The sequence below is a fragment of the Stylophora pistillata genome, chromosome 9 (assembly GCF_964205215.1).
Source record: "Stylophora pistillata chromosome 9, jaStyPist1.2, whole genome shotgun sequence".
NCBI classification, from domain to species: Eukaryota; Metazoa; Cnidaria; class Anthozoa; order Scleractinia; family Pocilloporidae; genus Stylophora; species Stylophora pistillata.
The window spans coordinates 6,290,405-6,300,200 of NC_142527.1; positions in this window are offsets into that span (position 1 = coordinate 6,290,405).

Below are 9,796 nucleotides of genomic sequence, written 5' to 3' on the forward strand. Positions count from 1 at the left end.
GCCAAAAGTGGTGGTCAACCAATTTGCCGGAAACTTGGCACAAAAGTTATCTTCTCGGATAGGGACGAATAAATGGAGGTCCCGTCTCCAGCAGGGTTAGGGGTAGGGGACGTTAATTTCCCACGCACGAGATTACTGTGTGATGGATGTCCTCCCCTGGGGTGGGATGGGTGGGTTTACTGGGCCCGCAGTTATTGGTGCAAGCTGTTGCGGTGACCCTGCCTGTCGGCGAATCTAATAAACTAAGATATTAAGATATTTATGCATAAAGCCACTTTGGCTCACTTGTCTAAGCGTTTGTTCTGGAGTTTCAGGGGGGGTCCCATTTGTGGCCTATGGAGCACCAAGAATTCATCCTTCTAGGTGGTATTTTGAAAGTGCTATAAATCTCCATTGGTAAATTGTGCTGCCAAAAAATTTTGACCATGGACTCTACTATAGTAGAGCTTGTACTTCATAAATGTAACTTTGTTCCCCAGTGATTAGACAGAGGAGGGGCCTGGGGTTAAGGTTAGGTAAATTTGAGGTCAAAATTACTACTCAAAATTGCCATATAAAAAAAAAGACCAAAACATCCACTTGCCTTCTTGCATAACTTTTATACCAGTTGAGAAAAATTTGGCTAATTAGGGTTTGTTAAGTTCTTGGCACGAGCTCTCCATGCCCCTCAAAGGCCAAGCAAAATGGAATTTTGAGCATAATTCATGCTATAAGCAGACCAAAGTCTGCACATAAAGCCTTTTTTATTGTATTTGGCGAGTGAAAATGAAACATTAAAGCCAAATCAATGTCATTATCGAAAAATACCTCGACTCATAGCTTAAAACTACTCTATGAGGGCCTCTGATTAGCACTGCAAACACCCAGTGGTTTATAAAATAGAGGGAATTTTTTTCCTATGAAAACCTAGCACCCATCATTGAGCACAAATGACGATCTTCTGACCTAGGTATTGCAAAATTTTTAAAAACTGATTGAATTTTCTCTGATCTATGTTTTTTAAGTCATATTTCCATAGATATTATACTCCAAGCATGCAAAGTCTCTATATTTTGTCAGGCCGTTTTTTAATTGAAAATAAAATGACCTTAACCCGGCTTTTACCATTAATCTCAAAATAAAACGATTGTTAAAAGATGATATACGCCAGACCTTTGAATAGACTGAATAGCTCTCGCAAATACTCATCACTTTGCAAACATAAGCTTACGTGCCACAATAAGCATCGTCCAGGTGACTTGTGATCCACCAGAGATCTTAGGAACTTAAGAACTGAACAAATGGAACCATTCAACAAAGAGGGAATCCACAGTAAAGAGCTGGATAAAAAAAAATTATTGTTGCTGTTTAAATCAAACATTCCACACGAGACATGAAATAATGCCAATTGGGCCCGCCATTTTGGACGTGAGAGTATTAGGGCTGGACAAAGTTTCCATTCCTCCCCCTATTCAAGTGTAAATGTTTGTGTCCTTATAAGTATAAAAGTATAGCGATAAGAGGTTTCAGGATAATTTGATGATGTCGCTTTGTTCCTTGGGTAAATGGGTTCTTCACGAAACAGGAATGACTCCTTTGTTGTCTTGCGATAATGACATGACTACTTGGTTGAAACACAAGTACAAGGGGTCAGGTGAGTCCGGGGCGAGAGAAAGATCGGATGATACCAAAGCTACAAGTACAGGTAATTAAAAGTATCAGAAAGGGCTCATACACGCGCATAAATGTGGCGAATGGCTTTTCTAGTGCCACTTTCGCTAAGAGCGGTCCTCTCAACTTCCCGTCCAAAAAACATTTTCCTTAATTTTTATTCCTATGTAAAGGGTTTAGGACACATGTTTCAAAATAGTTTGATGGTTTTCAAATTCTCTTTTGTATGAAGATTTCAACTTTCGTGATCTTTCTTCAAAGGGAAGATTAGTTGAGGTGTTGCAAAAGCAAAAACTCATTCAACTACAGTCATTGTGCGAGTTTTTTTGATGTTGAAACTATAGGTAATGCTAATCGTAAAGCATCGTATTATGAACCTCTTCTACAGTATGCAAATTCCTGTGATTGCCGCAAGTGATGGTCAACAAGCCCGCGTTACTCAAAACTCAGTGAAGGTTGCGTGACTCCTCGACTTGGTCCAGTCCTCTCATTCTCACGTCCAACATGGTGGGTCAGTCGATACAACAACAATCGCATCTCGAGGAGTTGCATGGCATGTTTTATATGAAATGCAACACAAAATATTTGTTATCCAGCTCTCCTAACTGTAGATTTCTTATTTACTTCCGGATGATTTGATTTATTCAGCTCTAACGTACTAGGGAAATCGGATGGATCACAAGTCAACTGGACGCTGCTCACTTCAACCTGTAGGTATCATCCTGCTCTTTTGCTGATGCCATCATGCCCATTTACAAGAGCTAGCAAGGCTATCAAACTTTTAACCATAGATCTTCTGTTAACGGTCGTTTTCATTAAGTTCACTTCATATTGCATCAAAAAATGAGTATTTCTAGATAATGACATTGATTTGGGTTTGATGTTTCATTCTCACCGAATACAAAAAAAAGGGCTTTATGTCAAGACTTTGGTCTGTTTATAGCATGCATTTGAATTATGCTCAAAATTCCATTTTGCTTGGCCTTAGAGGGGCATGGAGAGTTTTTGCCAAAAACTTATCAAACCTTAATAAGCCAAATTCTTCTCAACTGATTTTTATAAATGGGTCACTAAAGTACATTCTGGATTTGGTAGGAAAGTTATGCAAGAAGGCAGGTGAATGTTACGGCTTATTGAAAAATGGCAATTTTGAGAAGTAATTTTGACCTCAAATTTGAACTAACTTTAGCCCCAGGCCACTCTCTGTCTAATCGCTAGGGAACAAAGTCACATTTATGAAGTAAAAGCTCCACTATAGTAGAGTCTATGGTCAAATTCATTTGGCAGCACAATTTACCAATGGAGTTTTATAGCACTTTCAAAATGCCATCTAGAAGGATGAATTCTTGGCGCTCCATAGGCCACAAATGGGACCCCCCCTGAAACTCCAGAGCAAACAGTTGGAGAAGTGAGCCAAAGTGTCTTTTGAAATATCTTATCACACTCAACTTTTGTGCCACGCTTCAGCAAAATCGGTTGACCACCACTTTTGGCTCCTGGAACACTTTCTCAGACATGGACACTTAAATACATGCTATGTTACGAAACGTTACGAAATGAAACAAAGCATAGCGTGCGCAAAATTTTTACTACAATTAACACTGTTTGAAAAAGAACAATAAACAAAGAAAAAAGAGTATACAAGCTGTTCGAATGAGGTCTTAAACTACTGTAAAATGTAAAACTTAAATTCCAAGCTTTCGCCGATCAACGGCATCATCAGGGATAAGAAAATATCCCTCATTTCAAAAACGAGTTGGAGAGTGGGTCGAGTTCGCCGCGCAAGTTTGTCTGGGATCGTTACTCGGGACACAAATCTTTGTTTACTACAGATTTGTGTCCCGAGTAACGATCCCAGTAAAACTTGCGCGGCGAGCTTAACTCACTTTTCCACCCGTTTTTGAAATGGGGAATTCCGGGCGCGCTACATATATGCAAAGAGAGTGCGTGGGGAAATGTGTAAAAGATGTGACTATGTATGAAAGCTACAGAAAAAAACTGTGAATAGAACATAAGGCTCTAATGATGGACCGTTTCTAAACAAAGGACCTCTAAGAGCTTTAAAGAATGGTTTCGAAAATGAGATACTAAAACAGGTCTGCGAATTCATCAGATTTTTCCCGGAAATTGAGTGTAGGCTTGTACTTTCTAATATAAAATGCTTCATAAAGGCGTAGATTAGAGGGGACGTTTTCGTTCATGATAATCTTGACATCAATGCCTCTGTCGTCTTCGTTCTAGCAGGAATAGATATGGTTTTTTAGCGTGACTTGGAGAAGGTCTGGTACCAAAAATGACCCCGCATGTCAGTCAAGACGGTCGAAAATAAAGTTAACACAAAATAGAATTCTTCCTTTTGTCCAAAAAAGCTTCCTTGCGTCAAACACGGATCTGCCCAGATTCTACCACCTAGTCAAGACCCACAAAGCAGGCCCCGATATTAAAATACCACCTATGGTATCCAACATCAATGAACCCACCCAACGTATTTCGTGGCTTCTTGCCAACGCTCTAAAACCGATGTTGAAAAATGTCCCAGCCCATTTAGAAAGTAGTCTCAAACTCATTAGATGTATCTAACCCGGCGTTCTCACCACAAACGAAGCGCTACCATATCCATGCAGCCTCGTTGTGATATCCCTATACACCACAATACCAATACAAGAAGCCATCACCAACGTTACAGATAGAATCCAGAACCCAACACACCGCCTCTCCAAACAAGACATTTCAGATCTCTTCCAAGTCACACTAAACGACATGTATTTCTCCTTCAGAGATGGAGTATTTCGCCAAAGAGAAGGCCTACCCATGGGTTCTAAAATTTCAGGTATACTGGCCATCCTGTTCATGGACAAACTAGAAACCATCACCCTCACCTCACACCTGATTACAAGCCCTTACAAGAGATATGTCGACGAGATTTATATCCAGACAACCAATGAAGAAACAGCAGACTACTTCCACCATATAATAAACAATGTGCATCCTAATTTGAAATTTGAATTGAAAAACCAGAAACAACACCAAGTCAGTCACTATATCAAGGATAGCAACAGCTCTTTCGAATTCTACAGAAAACCAATCAAGAAACCACTATTTGTCCACCATCAATCAGCTATCCCCACCAAATCCAACCTCGACTTCATCCACAACGAACGAAAACGCATCGAGAACAGATGCTCCTCGTATATATCTGCAACACAACACCTAAACAAATTCCACGACATCCTTCGTCTTAACGGTTACTCAGAGAACAGTATAGAGCAATCAAAACACCCACAACACCCTCAAAGAAACCCTCAACCTGCCAAAATAGAACGGTCATACCTCAAGATCCCGTTCACTTCTAAACGACTCAGTCACAAGATCACTAACATCTTTAGAAAAAAAAACATCCCGGTACGCTTTTCCCACAAATCCTACACGCTCAAACAAGCCCTATCCCACACCTTCAAAGTGCACAAATGTATCAGAGACAAAATGCCCTATCTCTAACACCGGATTATGTTTACAACAAAATGCGGTACACCGGCTCACGCGCAACAGCTGCAATACATTGGTATCCCAACGGCTCACGCGCAACAGCTACAATACATTGGTAACACGACACGTCTCATCCACGACCGCGTAAAAGGACATCTCAACAATGAAAACTCGTCCATGAAAAAACATATCTATTTCTGCCAGAAAAAAAGACTATATAGGCATGGATGTCAAGATTATCATAAGCGAATACGACCCTGCTAATCTACGCCTTTATGAAGCATTTTACATTAGAGAGTGCAAGCCTACACTCAATTGCCGGGAAGAGACCATTCTTTAACGTTCTTAGGGGTCCTTTGTTTAGAAACCGCGGTCCTTCCCTAGAGCCTTGTGTTCCATTCACAGTTTATTTTTATAACTTTCATGGGTAGTCACATATTTTACACATTTCACCACACACTCTCTTTGCATAGTGTGGAGGCACGGTGGTCTCATGGTTGGTGTGCTCGACTCCGGATCGAGTGGTCCGGGTTCGAGCCCCGGCCGGGATATTGTGTTGTGTTCTTAGGCAAGACACTTTACTCTCAAAGTGCCTCTCTTCACCCAGGTGTTTAAATGGGTACCGGCAATTTAATGCTGGGGGTAACCTTGCGATGGACTAGCATCCCATCCAGGGGGGAGTCACTTCATGCTACAGAAACCGGAGTTAAGCACCGGTCTAATGAGCCACTAGGCTCGTAAACATACTTTACTTTATCTTTACCTTCTCTTTGCATAGATTTAGCGCGCCCGGAATATTTTCTTATCCCTGATGATGCCGTTGACCGAGGAAAGCTTGGATCTTGGCTAGATTTTACTTCTTTACAGCAGCTTAGGGCCTCATTCGAACAGTTTGTATACTTTAACAATGCTGCTGAAGGACGATATGAACAGATTAAAGGAAAAAGAATAGGGCGTTTGCGATTTACAAAGCCCTTATAGATAATGCAAAGAGAATGCGATTCTTGCACAGTTTTTCGTGTGCACATCAGGAAACAAGCTGCAAGCTGTTCTGCTTTTTCCTTACTGACAAATTCTACAATAAATTACATGAATATCAGAGCGATCTTCGTAGTAATGAACACTACTTGAGCAGTCGTGGAAATAAGGACCAGCAAAATAAATTCTGGCGCGTACGGGCACGAATTTTTTTCAGGTCTTTATTTCACTACTACTCAGTACTGCGAAGCTTTGATATTCATCTCTTAACCCGCAGATAACACATATGATCGCTATTTGTCAATAGTCAGTAAAATTACAATGATGGCATTATACTTACTGATAGATTGTCATTGGCTCTCAGTCAGCGAAAACAAGCGACAAAAGCCTTGGAGCTATAAACAGTTATAAATATTCATTATTATAACTATCTACAATTTAAAAAATACTGACATTTTAGAGAACGAATTTGTAAAAGCAAAACTGAGAGAAAAAAAAAGGAAGAACAGGATGTGAACCTACCATAATTTAATTTATCAAAGGAATCATCAATAATATAAACGCTATACTGATAAGACAAACTAAAAGCAAAAAAGAGGAAGAAAAAGAAAGGATTCTTCCCAGACTCCGCAAACTTGCCAATTAGTGACTATTTAAAACGATTCTCGAGGTTAATATCATTTTTCAGCTAAATTGACGAAAATGTTAAATCCTTATATTTACTTCTGTGACATGCATGGCATTCGAAATAGAGGAAATTAAAAATGAGTTTACCTTAATTCTTATCTTAGTCGAAGTTTTTCTGCTCTTCTTTTTTTAAATGCCATTTACGGATGAAACCCCATAGACCACTTTCATAAATGGCCTCGCTTGAGATAATGTATTCTTTTGAATTTTGTACTGGAGAACGAGGCCACCTAGGCAAATTTAAATTTAAACAAAAGAATATTAATCCAGCAGCCATTTACGAAAGTGGTCTATAGCTTTTCTTAATAAAACATATACAGGATGCATCCAATTCTTTAGCATTGCCTTGAGTCAGAAGCAGTGTACATCTGATATTGTCTAAATATTAAATAATCTCTGATCAATTAAATAATGCATGTTTCCTGCTTAAATTTCGTTGTTAAGTTACGGCTGAAATGCTTCAAATTCTATAAAACTAAACTGGTTCAAAGAGGGTCAGAGCTTTCTCCGCCGCTGGGCAATGTCTTCGCACTCTTGGCCTCTTGTCATTAAAACTCCTCCTATGACACGAAGTGCGATTACTTCGGCGTTATTAGTGGTTCTTTTACGTCTGCAGGTGCCTTCCACTTAAAATGTATCCAATATCCATTTACTTTACTTCATGTCTCCCTTAAAAAACTGTCAATTTGAAAATAAGCGTTAACAAGCAAATCAACTAATGTAGCCAAAGAGCAGATATAGTTGAATATGCATGGACAACCAAGAAAGCCAATATATTAATTTTCTGGCTTGGGCTCTTTGTGGGATCATTTAAGCTCCTGTTACAAGAGCTGATTTTAAGATAAAACTTTATGGCAACCTCAACAGACATGAAAATCATTAGCATCGTCATTTGTTTGACTTGCTAGAGACCTCAAAATAACGGAGTCCAGATACACACAGTTCAAGCCGGGCTTCATGAGTACATAGGTCACTATCTGAATTCAAATACTCATCATTTATTAAATTTTTCTTCCCTTCGCAACAAAAATGGGGGAGGGTAAAGGATTTAGGGACAAATTGAAGGAAATTACAAGACACAAATCGAACAAGTAGTTCCAAAGTAACAACGGTTTTCTGTATCAACATCATAATCTGAGGACTTTCGGTAAAAGTCCTCATGAATACGGAGCAAATCTATCAAAAGAAGAATGGAGAGGAGCTGTTTTAATATCACGAATTGATTTGCATGTCCCTTCTGCGTCTGAAGATCGCTTCTTTTCTAATTTTACTCATTTTTATTTTATTTCATATGATGTGTTTTATTACCTAATTTTAAAGCGTGGACAATAGCAATGTTAAGGGTAACTTATTTCGCGTTCTGCTGCCTAAAAAGGGACGATACTAATCATCAGCGAAATTTTAATTGTCTCAAAAAAGAAATACACATGCATTTGTATGACCTGTAAAATTCTGAAGTGCAGCTTTATAATCTTGTACAGCCTTTTGGGAAAGAAAGAAACGGAAATGCTATTGTTTTTTCACTATAGATGCCTTACAGCCTCCTACCAACATGTAACAGTAGTCCATGTGAGCACGGAGAGACTTGCACTCAAGGTCAACGGTTGGGTAAAATAAACTGCCAGTGCCTCCCTGAAGTTAACGTGCTGCCATTTATTGACGATAAGTGTAATGTTGGTAAGCACAACTTTAATGATCAAGATAGGAGACGCGGTTTACACCAGATAAATAGTGGCAATTGATCTGAGTGGAGTGCAGTTTGGTCTGAAATCGATCATAGGCGAGATTTCAGAATCAAACAAGCGCGCAGTCCAACTTTGATTTAAAATAAAAGATATGATTTCAGCCGAAATTGAATTACCACTTCATTGCGTTTATTTTCAAATAAAAAATAATCAGTCGCTCAATACAAGTTTTTTTAGGCTCTATCAATATTTTATTATAATAGAAGTTTTTTTAAGTTCTACAAATATTTTATTATGATACAAGTTTTTTGGCTCTACAAATATTTTAATATGATACAAGTTTTTTTGGACTCTACAAATATTTTATCATGATACAAGTTTCTTTAGGCTCTACAAATATTTTATTGATCTACTATATTGAGCTGGTTTGTGAAAAGTTGCAAAAGTTGTCGCCCCTTTTCCTACAATTGGCTGCCTGTTATGTTACATTAAAGCTGTCTCATTGGCAGGAGACACTGACACTGGTGAGAGCCAATCATATGGCAACGATCACAAGTGATCTAAAAATAGAATGAATTATTATATGGCTGTGTCTCACAAGGACTGGGAACTTTCCAATTCACGAATTCGATTGGCTGAAATCAATATTGAAAGCGGTGTAGATTTTCCCATCTAGACAGGCATCTAGACCGGTCTAGAAAAAAAAAATTACAAATAATATAGTGTTATGTTGCTTTCCTGAGACAGCCATATAATTAAAATTTTATTAACCGAGCTATAGGTCGGTCTGTATGGGAGAATCTTGACCTCGGTCGCTGGTACAGAGTTCGCTTCGTTCGGTCTGTACTGGCGACCTCGGTCAAGATTCTTCCATACAGACCTCCCGCTCGGTTAATAAGAACTAAGAAATAAATGAATTGCGCAGATCGGAAACCTGATGAGCAATCACTTTGTGGTTCATCATAGGGTTCATGGCAGACGGTAGATAGTGAAGAGGCTATGCTGAGCACGAGTTTGAGCGTTTTGTTAGTTATGAACATTCTTAATTCTTTCATAATTCATAAAACATTCAGATTGTGTTCTTTACATTAAAGGCCGGCTCGTGACACGCGGTGCAGAGTTAAGAAGAGACCAAGCTGAACAAGAGATCGAGCTTTTTCTAAGAGATATTTAATTCTGTTTACAAGAAGTATAATTTCAGTACTTAGAAGCCACGATTGGTCGCTCAAGGGAGAATCTTATTTTAATAGATACCCCTCCTCAAACTAAAAAACAAAGGAACAAAAACGATTAAAATAACAATAGCAGCC